The following is a 19,234-nucleotide window of genomic DNA, read 5'->3' on the forward strand; positions in this document are numbered from 1 at the left end:
GGCAGCTGTAGAGAACAGTGATATCATTGCCTTATTGTTCTGGAAGCCGGGAAGTTGGAGAACAGGGTGCTGGCATGTGGTGAGGGCCTTGTGCTGCACCATGACAAGGTGGAGAGCAGCACCACATGGTCACACAGGAAGTGTCCACTCGGGATCTGCTTCATCCTCTTGTAAGCCCGTGACCGCCTCATGGAGTTCATCCTCGTGACCTTAGTCAACACTGATCACCTCCCCATGCCACTCCCAACAGGTCAAGGAAAAAAAAAACCCACAACAATAGATAGAATGGATGCCCACTACATCTGTGCACACAAAGCTTGCCCAGACAGATGTGGAGGATCACGAATACCAAAGCAGGTTTCTGGTGGACGATTAAGTTCAGTGAAGAAGAGAGAAAGAAACAGTGCCCAGAGGAAGAGCTACTTGTCGGGCAAAACAGGAGACTTTTAAAACGTGTCCATTTGTGCTGTGTTCTCCGTGCTCCAACTTGGAAGCTGGGTCCTGTTATAGGAACTGAATGAGATGGGAATGTGTCCACTAGACAGCCTGAGAATGAACCGGAATCTCCCAGGCAGCAGTAATGGAAGGCAGTGCCTCAGGGAGGTGGGGCCTGGGGAAATGGGGGGTTGTGAGGTAGGGCCAAGGGAGGCAAGACCTAGGGGAGTGGAGGTACCGCCCTTGTGGATGGATGCATGGGAGACTATGGGTCCCATTTCCTGCCTTCCTACTCTTTCTTTGCCCTTCACCATGGGACAGCATAGCAACGAGACCTTCCCAGGTACCAGCACCTTGAGGTTGGCCTCCCAGATGCTGGAACCATGAGGGAACAATTAGTCCCTGTTTGTTTGGCTTCACAGTAGCAGCAGTATAAAATCAACCCAAACAAGAATTGGCCTTCACTACTCAGACTGCACCTCCCCATGGGTTCAACTTCTCAACTTGCAACTGAAATCGGGTGTCTGCCCAGATCTCCTAATACATCAGCCCCTGACCGTCCCATACATGTTCCATAACTGGTGGCACATCCACAGGGCGTGTCTTCTGTCCCTCACCTTCCCCCATGAACCATGGTCCCAGCAAGGTGCACCTTCCTTTAACCAATAGGCAGTGTCTGGTTCAGATGGCACCCCCTTCTGGAAGCTTCCCTATGGAACTCCAGCCCTAGGGCCCCCTCCCTCTGAGATCTGAGAACATTGTACATCGTTTCTGTAACCTGTGAACCTCAAGTATGCCTTTTTCAGCTCAAGTTTCTGCTCACATATAGTCTGGGGGTTCCCTTGGGTCTCGTTCATAAAAGGTGGGGTGTTCTCCCCATCAAGAGAACCATGACCATACTTGCCCATAACCTGGTAACAGTCATCATAAAAGGTACCAGTTTCTCTCATGTGTTCTTGAGCAGTGCTCATGCCTTGAGGGCACAGGTCAAGCCAAACCTCTCAGAACGAAAACCAATAATGCAGACGAATCCATATGCATCTGTACATGGCCAAGAGTCACACTCACAGATGAACCGTGGGGGCCTGAGAGAGGATGTGGCCCATCCTTCTCATCCAAGTTGTCTACCAATCATAGCTCCACCACCATGCCCAAAAGCTATACACACAAGCTAACAATGACAAGATGTGTGGATGTAAATATATATATACATGTATATGTGAAAGCATTAATTACTTATCCACATGACTCCTATACTGGAAGACTATGCAGTCGTAAAAAGAACCAAGCATTGGAACCTACAATGAGCCCCTAGGCCCTGTGCTGATATCAAGCCACCATGTGCAGAAGCGCATAGGATAGGATTCTGTATGAGCCATCCCAAAGGCAGACCCAGGATGGAACGAAACAGCAGTGACCACCTCTTGCCTAGGTTACACAGAGGGTGGCCATTTAGGGACACAGGGGAGCATAGAGAGGTGCGATGGGCTGTTCATTAATGCACCGCTGCATGTCACAACAGCTGTCAAAGCCCAGCAATGTGTGCACTTCAGATCATGAGGAGCTTCCATATGCAACTACAACACAATAATAATAATAATAATAATAATAATAATAATAATAAATTGCCCAAGTATACAGCAAGCACTCTAAGAGGATACCACCATCACAAGACCCACAAACGCTCTGGGTCTATGTCTTCCCAAGACCTCAGAGATCCAGAGACCTGTGAAAATCCCCAGCCCAGGCTCTCTTAGCCACCTTCCTGCCACGGACCTTTCTGACAGGTGGGAGAAGCTGAGGACCAAGTCAGAATAAGAATTTGCCTGCATAAAATAGAAAATGCATTTGATGACAAAGAAACCCCATTATTCTGACAGTAATCCAATATTAAAAACAGATTTGTGACCTAGAAATGTGTGTGTTTCTTTATTAACACATTAAATAACAAGCCATGCCAGAGGGTCTAATAACCGCCATCATTTCAGAGACGGGAGTAATGAGAGGGACCGGCTGAGATTGCTGCCACAGCTGTGGTGGGAGAGAAAAAGATGTGCTCGAACGACAGATATGAACTCAGGAGCCGTGGACCCTTGGCTGTAAAGTATTGTGCCCTACAGCTGGGGCCTCATGCTAACCGGACTAGCATTCGCCTAGACAGGTCAGTAAGCTTGGTAGCACACCCTCCACTTGAGAGCCTCTGCCCTGGACCAAACAGTTGTGTCAGCAAAAGAGAAAATGTGGGACCATGATAGCAACCATTGTTCCAAATCTATACGCCTTGAATTCAGAGCAAGGAACTTGTTCCCAGAGCCAGCCTGTGTCTGCCACAGGAAAGCACAGAGCCTGGGCATACAGGAGCTCCCTCTCTCGTCCATAGCCACATGGATGGGGCTAGTGAGGTTGCCCAGTCAGTAAAGGGCTGGATGAGTGTGCAGACATGGAGTCCTGGGTTCAAATGCTGGTACCCATGGAAAACCAGGTGTGTGACATGTGTCTAGTCCCAGCACTGGGGCCAGGGATAGGGGCCGGTCAGTAGATCCTGGCGTTTCCCTGGCCAGCAGGCTAGCCAAGCTCCCTGTTCAGTGAGAGAATCTGTCTCAATAATAAATGAGGTGGCATCAGACAGAGGAAGAGGCACACAGGCATGTGCTTCAGTGGCATGTCTGGGACCTCAGTGCCAGGAAGACAGGGAGACAAAGAGGAGATGATCCCTGGGGCTTCCTGGTCACCCAATTGTAGCCAGACAGAAGAGTTCCAGGTTCAGGGAGAGACTGTGCCTCCAAAATAAGCTGAAGAGCAATGGAGGAAGACAGATGTAAAGATGTTGACCTTTGACCTCTGTATGACAGACAGACAGACAGGCAGGCAGAAATACAGACAGACACACACATACGACATGAATTTCTCTAATTTTGTGTGCTGGAACAGAGAAAAGCAGAATACATATTATTTCTCTCTCTTCTCTCTCTTCTCTCTTCTCTCTCTCTCTCTCCCTCTCTCTCTCTCTCTCTCTCTCTCTCTCTCTCTCTTTCTCTTCCTATCTATCCTTTCCCTCCCTCTCTCCTTCTCTCTATCTCCCCCTGGCTCCCTCTCTCCCTTCCTTCCTGATTCAGTAGTTAAGAGGTTGAATGGATCAACCCAGCTGGATCCCACCACCCTGCTGGACCCCAGCCCAGAATGTGGGAGCCCCCCTAGTAGCGGTCATCAGGCCCTGTCCACCCGGGCTGGCAGGCTGGCAGGCAGCAACGCCCACAGAGCGCCAGGTCTCTGCCCACATTAGCTCCCTGCTGGGATAATTCTTCTCCAGCCTTTTTTTTCCAGGCCACCAAGGGGCCTGCCACCACGCTGCTGTTTTTCATCTTGTTAATTGAGTCATTTATTTCGTTAAAAGGTGAAACTTTATCAGGGCTTTCGTGCCAAGTGTGAGAAGGTGTATTTAATGACACATCAAATGGCCACAGCTTTGGGGGGCCTCTCTGTTTAGAGCTGGTGCAGCTGGGGGTGGGGGTGGGGAGAGGAGCAGGACGAGCACAACCTACAGTTAGGTGACGCTGGTTATAAAAGGGATATGAGGAATTCTGTGCCCTGTACAACACTGGCCACAGAGTATCCGGGACGTGGCCATTCGGGTAGAAAAATGCCTAAGGGTAAGAAACTCAAAGGTAGGGATAATATTCATTTCTGTCCCTGCGATATAGAAGGGTTTTGGGTTGTGAACCCTGAGTATCTTCCTTACCTGGAAAGCACTCAGGGTTCAGGTGGCTCCGCCCACTCCTGATCGCCCCACCCCTTTCCCACTTCAGACCAATCAACTGTTCTCCTTTGGAGAGAAGATCCGATATAAACCCAGAGGAGTCTTGAACTTACTTTGTAGCCACAGATGACCCTGAACTCTTCAGCTTCTCCCGCCTGCACCTCCCGAGAGATTGAATCATAGGCGTGTACCACCGTGACTGATTTTTGTTTGGAGCTGGGATTCAAACCAAGGAGTTTATACATGCTAGGCTAACAATCTGCCTCGGAGCCCCAGTTCCCTCCCCTCCACTTCACTCTTGATAATATACATCCATCTTGCACCCCAAGATCAACAGACGACCTTCCTGGACCCAGTGACCTGTAGGTCTTTCCCATGCCAAGCGTTCCAGGTCCCCAGTCTTCCCAGGTACACTCTCGTGCATCATAGGCCAAGACAGGAGGTTTCCTGAAGTTACATCTCCACCCAACTGTCCTGCTCCAGAGGGAGGGAGGCATGTGGTGCCCATGAGGTTTCGTCGGCACTAGAGCCTTGCCCCCAGCAACTATGGGGGAGGACCAAGCTCAGAATACCTCGCTGCGCACATGGAATCAGACGAGCACCATGGTTCGTGCTTTCTGCCTTCAGGGAGGAAGTGAGAGATCCCACAAATCTCCCTTTTAGAATAATTAGCCAAACCTCTTGGTTCAGGAGACTTGGAGAGAGTCTCTGCACTCTTCATTAGCACCAGCCCTGGGGTTGGCTGGGGGCCTGGAAGAAGGGTCTCTTCCCACCCCTATCCTACCTGGTTATCCGGCTGGCTACACGTCTTGATAATTTCTGACACTTCCTTGCTCAGCACAACCTTTGTGCTCAAAGGACATCTGAAAGGAAGGTGGCCCCAGTAATAGTTTAAAGTAGGGTTCACTGGAGTGACAGAGCCCTAGACCTTGATGTTCCTCTTGGTCAGATGGATGTTGAGTTTTCAGCTAAAGCCATCACATCTTTGCTGGAGGGCTCTGTTGTCCCTCTGGTCTTCTTCCTAAGTCCTTGTCTAAGCAGCAGGGTTCCAAAGCTCCTTTACTCTCATGGACCCTCAGAAGAAAGCATCAGTAAGAGTAGGAGGGGTGTGGCCCTCCGTATTTCCCCCAATGGCACCTTCTACCTCAGCAAGGGCAGGGTACCTCCATTGCCCCGCCCTAAGCTTCAGACTGGAGAGATGCTGCTCCCTGATCATGATGCCCTAGGGCAGAGTTCCCCTGTGAAAGCCTCCCTCGGCCACCAGCTCCAGTAAACCACTAGTTCCTGCCGATCTCACTTTCCACACTAAAGGATCCTATGATCCAGCTTTTGCCCATCTTTCCTGCCCTGTGCTGAAACCGGGCTACTGTGACATCGCCGTTGCTCCTGGTCCTACACTTCACTGACAACAGAACTACAAAAGAAGCTACTTCACCTTCCCTAGCCTTCATTTTCCCACCTGAAGATGCAGTTTTCACCTCACTGGACTATTGATGGGATAATGACAGTAAGAGACTAGACCTTAAGTGGGGCCCGCACATAATGCACAGCCATTAATCAGGAGCCATCAGAAAGCTTGTCACATTCTCCTGCAGCTCATCCCCAAACTCACCATGTCCCCAACCATTTGAAGTGCCCAAGCTTCCTCCCATCCTGACCTACAGCTGATTTCTGGTTCTATTTCCTTCCCACATCCTCTCTCCTCCTTGCTGGAGCCCTGACTAGCCGGCCTTTAATGGATACTTGCTAAACAAGTCAGAAAGGCTGGGCACAGTGGCCAAGCCTGCAATCTGAGTGCTGAGAAGGTAGACACAGGAGGCTAGGGAGCTGCAGGTTAGCCTGAGCTATGCAATGAACGTTAATTAATTAATGTAGCTCAGCGAGTTGAATGTTTTTCTAACATATACAAAATGCCCTGGGTTCCACCCAGCACCGAATAAACTGAGCATGGTGGCACATTGTTTTAATCTCGGTGCTCATGAAGGCAGAAGGATCATAGGTTCAAGGTCAGCTTTGGATATACAGTGAATTCTAAGCCAATGTGAAATACATGCCACAATGTCTCAAATATAAGACATATCACTTAAATATGGAAGAAATAAGAAGGAGGAGGAGGAATCTGCCTATACTTGTGACCCACAGTCCCTTTTGTTATCAGCATGGTGAGACTTTGTCCTCATCATGTTAGAGACATGCCACGGCCCTTGGCAGCTAGAGTCCATAGCAGCTTAGGCCATTCGGTGTCGCCCTGCTAACTGAGGTGAAAAGTCGAAGTCTGGCATTGCCAGAAAGCCCCTAGCTCAGGGCAAAATGGTAGACTCCCTTGGTCAGTGAGGCTTCCTCTTCTCAACCTGGAAGATCCCAGATCCCAGACCCCAGACACTCTAACTGCAGAATATCACACAGCTTTGGTAAGATAGCAGGTTCCTTTCTCCCAATAAGAACCCATTCAGCTGATGCCTGAAATTCCTGGAATGCCTCCCTATGCAAACAAGGCATCTCTCAGTACCTTAGCCTTCAGCTATGACCTTTGCCCACCCTGGATATTCATACCCACTACCCTTGGTGCACCGTGAGTAAAACTGATCTGCCTCCCTGAAGCCGGTCCTGGAGTGTGTGGTCATCTCCATTTGTCTCACTCACGAGCCATCTGAAACTGCTCCACTCATCCTCATGGGCCAGTGGCCAATGACCCCAAGACAAGGGAGACCCACAATCCAGCTTTAAGCATCAAACCCAAGTCTCTTCTTGTATCTCAAATTTGGGGAGCAGGACGGTACCACACTTTGTTAAGAACCTATGAAGCAGTTTTCATTAAGTGATAAAATTCACCCAAATCAAGTAGAGAACGGCAGCAGACAGTTCTTCATCCTTGTTTTAAAAAAAAAAAAAAAAAAAAAAAAAAAAACTAAATAAAGAACAAGGTGAGGGTGGATGTTTTAAGGTTCCAGAGGTTTCTGTCCATGCATGCTGAGCCCCTCCCTCTGGGTCTGGGCAGTACAATGGTCATGATGTCATGGCATCATGGCGTCAGGGTGTCATGACCAGGACCCTGTGATGGAAGAGCTGGGTTCACAGTTCAGCATCTGAGGAACAAAAAGGGGGACAGGGGATGAGTGCAGACCTCCCCTTTAAAGTTGTACCCCACTCCCCTTAAAAGAGTACCCCATCCTCTTTAAAAGAGTACCCCTCCCCTTTAAAGGAACACCCCATCCCCTTTAAAGGAATACCTCATCCCTCCAAAAGTATACCCAATCCCCTTTAAAGGTATACCCTATCCAGTAGACCCCACATCTTAAAGGTTCCTCCATCTTCCAACAGTACCATGGACTGAAGGACAAGCCTTTAATACAGAGGCCTTTGGAGGACATTTCAGACTTAAACTATCATGACGGCTTGGACTTAGGAGGAATAAGACATCCAGAATCCTAGGACTTCCACCACTAATGAAGGCAGCATAGAGATTCAAAGCCAGATCTGAGAGGTTCCAGAACACACTCCCTTCCTGAGTTTGGTTCATGCTTAGGTGGTGGCATTGGAGATGCTTCCAGATTGGAGAACAGTCACCTTATACCCCTGCTGTGTCTCCTTTCAAGTTTAAGGACACCTGCCACTGGCTTTAGAGTCCACCTAGCTCAAGATGATGCTGATTCAAGATGGTTGGGCTAGTAACATCTGCAGAGCAATATTCCATTCTGAGGTTGTGGGTAGGCATATCTTTCAAAGGGGTACCCTCTCACCCCATCCTCAGATCGTTACTCCATTTTCCCAACTCCAAGGACTATGAAGAGCCAACAACCAGCAGTATGACCATAGCTCCAATACAGTGGCTCAAGAGGTCTGTCTACCCACGGTGTTCCCTCTGCCCAGGCTGTAAGCCTGCAGCATGCTATCCCACTTGATACTCCCATCAGCCCCTAGGGTCAGTGCCTACCCCAATTGCGTCTATCTACCGATACTTCATAGGCCCAGCTGCACCACATGGTGCACAGACATGCATGCAGGCAAACACACACACACAAACACACACACGCACACACACACACACGTAAACAAATCTAAAATATATAAATATATATTTAAAGGAAGGGAGAAACAAAGAGAAGGCGGAGAGCCATCATAATCCTCATGATGGTTATTTCTCCTAATGAAGCTCTTCTTTGGGCCTGAGGGCTCTCCCTTCAGGGCTCCATCATGGCTGCCTGTGGCCTGCAACATCCTGTATAACATAGCAGGAGGGAGGCTACATTAAAAAGAATCGTGACATTGAAATAAAAATTAAGAGCCCCTGAGACCATGCTTGCTCCTGGCACCAAATGATCGTACTAGAAGACCCTTTGGCATTGACTGAAAACTGTCATGTTCATGGTGACAGTTTGTTACAGCTGAAGGACACATTAAAAATCAACTAAGGCAAGAGACTCTAGGGGCGGGGGCTGGGAAGTTTCCAGAGGCAAACTCTCCCACTTTGCCTTTCTCAGGGGAGTTGGGGACAGACAGCAAATCTTCAGTGACATCAATGTGTGGCAATGTGCGTGTCAATAGCACCACCAAACAAAGCTGTCCCTTGTCTTGGTATTCAGAGTCTTCTCTGGGGCCAGAACGCAGAAGTTGAGTTGGGCATATGCAGGGCTAACCTGAGTCCCCAGCTCCCCTAGAGGACAAACGGATACTGTGCAACTCAAAAGCCTCATCCTAAATTGCATTGTTGGTTTGATCCCATGAGCTTGAAGTTCCCAGGCTCCAAAATCGTGAAAAATTAATTCCTGACGTTTATGAGCCACCTCTTCCCATCCATGGCATTTCAGCGCAGCACCTGGGACCGACTAAGACCGCTGTTTGCTTGTCTAACTGTAGTATGGAACAAATTAGATCTTAACATTCTTTAGTGTAACCTACAATAAGAAGTATATGGTACACCCTCTCTCTCTCTCTCTCTCTCTCTCTCTCTCTCTCTCTCTCTCTCTCTCNCACACACACACACACACACACACACACACATGCACACATAAACACAGAGTACATGCACACATGCATGCATGCACATATACAAATAGACAAATACACAAAACAAACACACACACACACACACACACACACACAGAGTGAACAAAACTTTTACAGGACAATTCCTGCTCTTACTTGGACTCATTAAGTTCTCTCTGACTTAACTTTCTACAACCTACTAAAATGATCTTATTATGATCCAAGAATGTGTCATGGCCTTCTATTAGAAAAAGATCAAATTTTAGAAGAAGTGGGAGAGAGCTGGTTAAGAATATAGAACAGCAGTCAAGAGATGCATCTTATATTCACATTATGAGCAATGCCCCAGCTAAATGTTACTGCCTCATGAACTAAAACTTAGAGGCTCGAAAGCAAACCAGCATCCACGGGAGCAAAGAAGGGGAGCTCCACCTGGGGTCATCTGAAAGCTGAGCTGGCTGGACATCAAAGCCGGCAAGCTCAGGTGTCTGAAAATCAACTCAGGCTGTAAACTGCTCTGTGCACGCTGACCATGTGGCTTCTCCATGCAGCTTGGGTCATCCACATATAGCAGTTAGTTATGGAGCCAATGAGAAGAATAAGTGTTCCAAGCAGCCATCAGCAAAGCTGTGGAAATAGCGCTCCCTCTGAACGGAAAGATGCATGTCACAAGCTGACACCATGTGGGGGGAGGGAGGAGGGAGGAGGGAGGAGGGAGCAGGCACCATCACATCCATCTTTGGAACAATCACTGGCTGGGGAAAACACAGTCTTTCTGAGGCTCACCCTACCCTATTAGCAGTAGTTAAGTCTCCTCATCTGCCCCAGCCTCCATTCCTCATCACAACAAAGGAATTGGTTAAATGGTTCAGAAGAAATCCCAAGTTCTGAAGGTGTGGATGCAAGGTAAAACTTAGAAACACAGGAGATTTGCACACATTCTGAGCACTTGGTATAGGCTGAAATCACCCCAGTGCTAGCCTATAGTCTTTATTTCAATTCTTGATGAACCTTAAAAGTCTTCTATGCATCTTAGAATCAGAAAATGTGTTTCTTTTTCCTCCTACTAGGCTGGCTAAACCATCCTAACAGAGCCCCTTTTCAGCATCACTTCTCAGAGGTCTCACTCCCGAAGCCCCCAAGACAGAGGCAGAACTCCATTTGGCCAAAGGTGGATACAGCCAACATCTTCAGCGAACAGGACCACGCACACTACTGTCAGCTGTGCATCATTCATGCGGGAAGGAAGCAATCCCCTCCCCCCACACACCCCAAGGTTCTGTGACGCTGTCTTTGTTTGGCACAGGGAAGATAGAACTGGAAGCACTCGCAACAACCATGAAAGGGATGCATATCAGACTTCAAAATCGATTCCAAGCCTAAGCCAGAATAACTGCCTTCAGTGAGAACCGTACTTCTCCACCACAGTATCCAGAAGCTACGGGCACTTAAAATATTTGAATCTGTTCTCTTTCTCCTTAGACACAACTGCTTATCTTCCTTTCTTTCTCCCTTTCTTCCCTTTCCTAGGGATGCAACCTACTTACCTGGCACATGAAATACTTTATGATGACACCCAAGCTTTAGAGATTTACATGAGAATCAGCCAACCTTATTTTAGCCCAATACAGAGAGCGAGCGGGGGTACTGAAGAACTCTGGGATTATTCCCCAGATAAGTCATTTATTTCTTTCCTCAAAGAAAAATCCAATATCCTGAGATCAGATGAATATTGAAGCTTTGGTGGAAAAGAACCAGACCAGGGCTGAATTAACATGTTCAAATCAGTCTCCCCCAACAGGATGATCTGTGAGGCTAAAAGGAGCCTCCGTGGATAAATGGTCCATGTCAGACAGGAGTGGTGCCTCTGACTACGTCATTCCCATGAAAGACATAAACCGTCCTAGACGAAGTCTGTAGCCTTCTTACCTTTTAGCCTAGCATCCCCAAGCCGGGCTTCTGTGCAACAGAGAGCTCAGTACCCTGCCACCCTATGTTCCACAGGCCTGGGCTCACTCACTAAGCTGTAATGACCTGTGGATAGGAACAGGGAAGTAGACTCCATTGTTCTCTGGGGTGGCAATTGTTGGGTACAATGCCAGCAAGGGGTAAAACATCTGGTCTAATGTTCTGCATTCACAAACATTTCTACTTAGTGAATTTTCCCCCTGTACTGCTGGGAAGATCTTGAGTGCACTTGAAGAAATTCCTCACGATTTTTAGGAAATTAATGTGTAAATCTAATAGATTCATCAGACATGGCGATGCATGCCTATAGTTCCAGGACTAAAGAGGCAGAGACAAGAGGATTACTACACATTGAAGGGCAGGCTGGTTTATGTAGCAAGCTCTAGGCCAACCAGAGACACAGAGCAAGAACCTATCTCAGAAAGATAAAAGTAGTAGCAGTAATAATAATAATAATAATAATAATAATAATAATAATAATAGAATAAAGCCAAAATATCTCCCTTGGAAAGGCAAGGGTCTCACAAAGCTCTTCCTTCTAAAGAAGGGACCCCAAGAACCTGGCCTTGGTCATATGAAAGCCTGACTCTTTGTTCCCCATAGACTGGGCCCTGTGGCTAAAGGTCAGCTGTCCCTGGTGGTGTTTGGGTCCCAAAGAAAACCCCACGCTGGGACTATCTCTCCACTCTGGGGCTATCTCTCCACTCTGGGGCTATCTCTCTGCTGTGGAGCTATCTCTCTGCTGTGAGGTTATCTCTCCACTCTGGGACTGTCTCTTTGCTGTGGGTCTGTCTCTCTACTGTGGAACTATCTCTCCACTCTGGAGCTATCTCTCTACTATGGAGCTATCTCTCTGCTGTGGGGCTATCTCTCTGCTGTGGGGCTATTCCTCCACTCTGGGGCTATCTCTCTGCTGTGGGGCTATTTCTTCACTCTGGGGCTATTCCTCCATTCTGGAGCTATCCCTCTGCTATGGGACTTTGCTCCTTCTCCATGCTGCAGTCCTCCCCAAGAATGAGCTGAGGCTGATACAATGCTTCTCCGCCTTCCTAATGCTGTGGCCCTTGAATACCGTTCCTTGTGTTGTGGTGACCCCCAACCAAAAAATCATTTCCATTTCTACTTCATAACTGTAATCTTGCTACTGCTATGAATCATAATGTAGATACCTCATCTGCAATCTGCTATGCAACCTCCAAGATGGCCATGGCCCGCAGGTTGAAAACCTCTGGGTCTAACCATAAATGAAGAGAGAAGGTCAGCGCTGGCTTGATCCAGTCATTAACTTAGTCCTTCATCCTCTCCTTAAACTAATCACCAACCAGCGAGGGTTACAGAAGGATGAGTCCTCACCACACAGGCGAATCCACAGGCACGTAGTCATAGCCACATTGAACCAGATTCTAGTGTGCAGCAGCTGGACATTTATGTATTAGAGATTTTTCTCTAAATGAGTCTAGCAGTGTGTCCTAGTTAAGAGCCATGCTTTAATCTGTCAAAAAAAATCAAGTTGCTTGGAAAACTGCAAAGTCTCAACTGCCCTCTTACCATCTCCTGGGTTCACTGAGAGGTCCCAGGTCACCCTGTTCTCTCTGTAGGACTCTCACACTCCATGAGAACTGAGGCTGTGATGGGCCCCCAGCTGCCCTCAAGTGCTGCTGGCTTCAAAAACACATGGCCCTTGAGTGCAGCTTGTCCCCTCTCAACCTCTGTGCTGTTGGTCTTAATTACCTCCAAAGAGGTTGCAGTCTCTCCTGCCATCTGTAGGAACCCCATGTTGAAGAGCTGGCCACAGCTGTGTGAGTTTTCTAAATAGCAAATGAAACTGTATCAAACACTAACAGGAATATGAGTGTTAGGGGCAGGCACAGACAGAAGTTTAAACAGAAGTGTCCATGTGCCCTTGTTGCTGGGGACCTCTGATGGAGTTGCACAGGAAATACCCCAGCAATTCAAACTGGGGGATACATTTTCAGTCTGTACTGTGAGCAAATTGGATGGAAAGCTCTCTCGGCCTTCATCTGCAGACAGCTTGGATCCTGTGAAGCACAGAATGAAACACTGTGTCAAAGACACAGAATTCCAGAGAGAGCCTCTAGATCATGTGGCCTTCTCCAGCTCAGAGTTCCTCTGAAATTCTTAAGTGCAGCTTTGTGGTGAGTTAGCAAAGACAAAGACTCGCTCAAATGAGAAGTGAAGCATCAGGGAACAGACAGAAAGCAGATAGGCCAGAGCTGCTCCCCAGGGGGCTTAAATGAAGGGTGCCTCTGTTTTCAGCAAGGTGGCATCAGAAGCACCAACCTCCGATAACCTTGTCAGTTATCCTGGTATATCAACCCACTGTGTGCACAACTGTATTCGAGTTCCTTCAAACCCTGAGCCAGGGAGCTTCCTAGGAAAACAACATTAGCTGGCCGTTAGTATCAGACTCTGGCATCTAAGGTGATGCATACAAATGAGCTGTCCCCTTAAGAATGTGGTTTCAATTAAACTGAGGTCTATCCAGGTTCCCAACACGTTCCGCAGGTTGTTCTGGCTAACCTTTTGGAAATCTCCACATGGTTATCATTAGTTTTTTCTCCCTTGGTTTGCTTTGGAACAAATGCCATGTTTATCTAATGTCACTAACGGGATGGATGAGGAGGCCAAGCGGGTTTCCCAGTCAGCATATCCATGGGGCAAAACAACGAGATCAGAGCAGAGCAGATTCTCACCCTTGGAGACATACCTTCAGTTCTTGCCAAGCCATTCAGCTATATCCAGCTAAGATAGAAGCGACTATTGCAGCTGACCCTTTGCAACCCGCACTCTGGGGCTCAGAGAGTCTGCTACTTGGCTCTTTGGCATCACAGAGCTGAGACTGATAAAGGGAAGTCTTGAATCCAAGTCTTCTTTGCGGTCCTAAGAGCATTGTGCACTTACTTAAGGTGGGAGCCACATGCAGGACACTTACTCCAGTTGGGCACCCAGGCAAGTGTCCTAGACACATGGGATCCTGCTCATGAACAAAGAGCTATCCTCAATGTCATGGCACCAAGGAAGAAACAAAACACGAAGAGCACACTCTCTTCCCAAGGCCAGCAATCGGACCATAGCAGAACTGGGTTTGGGGTACAGTCATGCAGGTGAGGGTGCGTGAGAGATGCAAACTGGGAAGTGACTTGGTGAGGTGTGGTGTTCTCCAAAGAGCATGGCATTCATAGGGGAAGCCGGAGCGTTGCAGTGGGAACGTGTGTGCCCCAGTCAGCCATGTGCGTGTACACAGAGGACGAGGCACTCGGGAGGTTACACCGGCAAAGATGCAGGTGACGTCACACATTTTCAAACAGCCTCTCTTGGCCTCTGTGATTTAATGACAAGAGTGGAATGGGTCCAGATCTGAGCTAACAGTTGCTAAGCAGATGTCCCCACAAAAGTACTTTTCTGCAAGGCTGTGACAGCCTCTGTACAAGCTGGTGTCTCTGGCAGAGTCTAGTGACAGTTGTGGTCCGACAGTCATGCGGAACACCCCTTCCTTTTAGAACATCCCAGGTGCCTCTTTCTTTGTTAAGATTGACTCAAGTGACTCCATTTTGTTTCTGGGACTTTTTCAGTTCTTCTACAAATGCTGATATATGCCATCACGGACTACTTGCCCACAGCCAGGGAAGAGACAGTGGCTGCCCATGGAGGTGGCTCAGATCCTCCTTGGAGAGCTTATTCAGTCAGCATGGCCTCAAGTTAGTCCAGCCAACCTGGCCTGAGAAAGTCGCATAGCCTGGAGCGGGGAGTCTCAGCCTTCTCCTGCCATCAGGTGAACCACTGGGATCCACAGAGGTTCTGGCTCAGGGCGAGATAGTGAGTGCCATTCATTCCTGCAACCTTGACCTTCTAGTTCCCAAAGAAGACATTGACTGAACCCCTAATAACTGTTCCCCAAGTGTCCATAGAGAGAGAGAGAGAGTTGACAGAGCAGAAGAGACTAGAGGTTATACAGAAAGGCTCCTAGGTTCCTCTTAAATAAGGGGTGTTCTCATGCTTCCCACAGACAGACTCCAGTTGCCACCCCTCCATACAAAGACCTGCTTCACTCATAAGCACACAGCCCTCACAGGGCAGTCCCAGCCAGTGACTGCCAGAGACAGGTATGTGAGACCCAGCCATTCAGTCCCAAAAGGGACAAAGCTAATGAACCACTCTTTCCAGGATGCGCTAAGCTGGGTATCGTCTTCATCCCATCCTGCTTTCTCATCCCATCCTGCTTTCTGACCTGAAAGGTCCCACCGGTATCTACAGGACAAACCTCCCATCAAGCTCCGTCCCAGGATGAGTTTCCAGGCACTTAGCTGCACTTGGTAAGGAGGTCTGGGAAAAAGAACTCCATCTGCCTTAGCCAGCTCTCTGTTACTGTAAGAGATCCCTGAAGCAAACAACTTTGAAAAAGCAAAGATCTGTTTGGGTTCATGATTTGGGAGATGTCTGAACAGTTGGTCCTGTTGATTAGGAGCTGTGGTGAACATCACTCCAAATCAAGAGTGGGTGAGCAGAGCCTCTCAGCTCATGGTGACAGAAAATAAAACAAGAGAAAAAGCAGCAGGACCCCAGCTCAGATCTCCTTCCAGGCCCCAATGCTTAGAGGAACCACCAGTTTCCAATAATACCATTCTGGGGGCCACATCTTTAACTCACAGGCCTTTGAGAACATCCTACTGGGGCTGCTGTACTTTTATTACTGGTTGTAGACATTGAAGGGCCAGGAATCTCCCACACCAATCAAGAAAATGTCCCACAGGTTTGCCTACAGGTAATCTAATAGAGACATTTTCTCAGTTGACATTCCTCTTCCCAGATGACCCTAGCTAGTATCAAGTTAAGGAGAACTAACCAGAGAAAAGTCCCCTTATCAACACAAGGAGAATATACACCCTCATTTTCTTCAATGTATCTTATTGTTTGTTACTTTGTGTATGCCTGCGTGTGAGCATGTGCACATGAGTGTGGGTAGCCGAGAAGGCCAGAGAGGCCATCACATCTGCTGGAGCTGGAAGTCCAAGCAGCTGTAATCAGTCAGAAGTCCGGGAACCAAGAGCATCCTAACTGCTGAGCCATCATCTCTCCAGCCCTGAGAATTTGCATCTCTGTAGGCTCCCAGCACATGGCCACAGTGTGCCAAAGAACTTGATAGTCTTTGATTCTCATGTGTCATAGATTTGCACACATAGCTTCTAAGCAAGGAAGGTTTATTCGATTTATATCTTAGGGTTTTTTGTATTGCATTTGTCACTATAAGGTAATGAGTGGTACTGCAATTTCCGCTTATAATAAACAATAGGATATTTCCATTTTAAACAAATATATGTGGGAAAGCATGATTTAAATGAGAATATTCCATAGAAGGGAGTAGAGTCGGAGGACAAGAAAAAAGACTGTGACACAATTCGTGAAGTCTTGGGCTGGCAAGATAGCTCAGTGAGCAAAGGCACCTGCCATTTAGGCTGACTATGTAAATTCAATCCCTGGGATCCACATCCTAGAGGAACAAACTCCGACAAGTGTTCTCTGGTCTCCACATGTGTGCTGTGGTATGAGCATTTCCACCTCCACCCCCCCCCCAACACACACATAACAACAACACACCAACCGACACACACATAACAACACACCAACCGACACAATCAATCAATTGGGTTGGGTGTGCTTAAACTGAGCCAGCTGGCGGATCCTCCAGGCTTGGTCTTATTCACAAGGATACCAAGGTTGAAAGTAAGAGTCAGGTCTGGGATGTGAAGGCAGCCCAGCCATCAGGCCTTGCAGCTCTGGCTCTCTCTAACACTACAGAAGGGAAGCCCCAGAGACCTGCATGAGTGACTATCAGACAGGCAGCCAGTAGTACTCAGAGGGATTGGATCATCACTGGATCCTCAGTTAGCATCACCTTGACCTGGGAACTCAGCAACCAGTCAGGCTGGGGAGCTAGAGACCTGGACTGGGAATGAAGGCTTCAGTAAGGAGCCACCCAGCCCAGGGACTCCGCAAGTGCATCTCTGGCCAAGTTCCCCCAGTTCCCCTGTGCTTGGCCATCTTAATTAGCTTTCATACAAACAGCCTCATCGTATTGAATAAAAATCACTCTCTCCCAACAAGCCGCCCGGTGACATCACCTCTCTCTGGGGAAGCTGGGATGGTGACCTCGGATCTGATGAAAGAGGAAGATTAAGTTTATGAGCTACCTGGGCTAATGTGTGCTGTTAATGATCAGTAGCTCACAGGGGATGCAGATCTCACTTGCCTGAGTTAAGAAAAGGACATTGCTTCCTGACAGTCTTGTAAGTCCTTTAAAGGCCTACCAACCTCTCACTGGACAGCAGCTCTGGGAGAGCAGCACGCAGGCTCCTTCCCCTTTCTCCTGTCCTCACTGCCGAGCAGGACCAGAAGCTTGTTAGCTGTCCTGGTTGACAGTATGTGGGCTGACTCTCCTCCCAGAGCCCTAAACCTAGCTGTACCAAATCTATCAAGCATGCCTCTAAAGCATCTTGGGAGCAGAAAAGTGCTCTGCATTCCTCCACACACATGCACACACACATACACAAACACACACACACATACACACACACACAGAAAGAGACGGACAGAGACAAAGAGATAAAGAGACAGACAAACACACAGACAGAGAGACAAAGAGACAGAAACAGAGAGACAGAGTCAAAGAGACAGAGAGACAAACACACACAGACAGAGAGACAGACAGACAGACACACACACACACACACAAGATTTGCATATACACGCACGGGAACTTGTGGACATGTGGGTGCACGTGCAGACCCATGTGAAATATGTCTTAAGACACAAGTATAGTTAGCTGCTGGGCGTGGTGGCACACGCCTTTAATCGCAGCACTTGGGAGGCAGAGGTAGGTAGATCTCTAAGTTCGAGGCCAGCCTGGCCTACAAAGTGAGTTCCAGGACAGCCAGGGCTATGCAGAGAAACCCTGTCTTGAGAAAAAAGAAAAAAAAAAAAAAAAGACACAAGCATAATACAAAGTTCATAGCTGGTAGCAGGTATGCCAACCATGCCATACTTCCGAGACAAAGGGTGGCTAGTGTCTCTAATGTGTGTCTCCCTTCCATATCATGTTTCTCCCATGCCCCTTTCCTGCAGGGCAGACATGCAAATCTGCAGATCATGCTGAACCCCGCATACAATCACCGCTCCAAATTCACCAACTCTACAGATGGCAAGTACCTGAGGGAAGAAGACTGTTGCCTGTACTTAATGTGTTTGAGATTCTTTGTCCTCGTTGGCCCGAGAACAGTTGAGGATGGTACCTGTTCCCTCAGTTAGCTACTTCCTTTTTCGATGCTCTGATAAAACACAGTAGCAAACACAGAAGTGGATGCTCACAGTCAGCTATTGGATGGATCACAGGGTCCCCAATGGAGGAGCTAGAGAAAGTACCCAAGGAGCTAAAGGGGTCTGCAACTCTATAGGTGGAACAACAATATGAACTAACCAGTATCCCCAGGAGCTCGTGTCTCTAGCTGCATATGTAGCAGAAGATGGCCTAGTCGGCCATCAGTGGAAAGAGAGGCCCATTGGTCTTGCAAACTTTATATGCCTTAGTACAGGGGAACGCCAGGGCCAAGAAATGGGAGTGGGGGGTAGGGGAGTGGGGGATATGGGGGACTTTTGGGGTAGCATTGGAAATGTAAATGAAGAAAATACCTAATTAAAATTTTTTAAAAAGGAAAAAAAAAAACACGGTGACCAAAAGTAACTTAGGGAAGACAGGGCTTAATTTGGCCAACAGTTGCTGGGGAATGAGAGTTAATTATGCAGAGAAGCACGGCAGCAAGCAGCAAGCAGCAAGCAGGAAGGCAGGAGCGGGAAGCGGAGAGCTCACACCTTCAAATGCAGACATGGAGTAGAGAAAGCAAACTAGAAATGGGGTAAGGCCAAATAACTGAACCTCACCCCATGACATACTTCCTCCAGCAAGACTGCACCCCCTAAACCTCCCCAAACAGCATCATGTGCTGGGAATATTTGCTGGTGCCTATAGGGGACATTTTTCATTCAAAGCTGCATGCTCAGTTTAATGATTTTCTT

Source organism: Mus caroli, chromosome 12, assembly GCF_900094665.2.
Source record: "Mus caroli chromosome 12, CAROLI_EIJ_v1.1, whole genome shotgun sequence".
Lineage (NCBI taxonomy): Eukaryota > Metazoa > Chordata > Mammalia > Rodentia > Muridae > Mus > Mus caroli.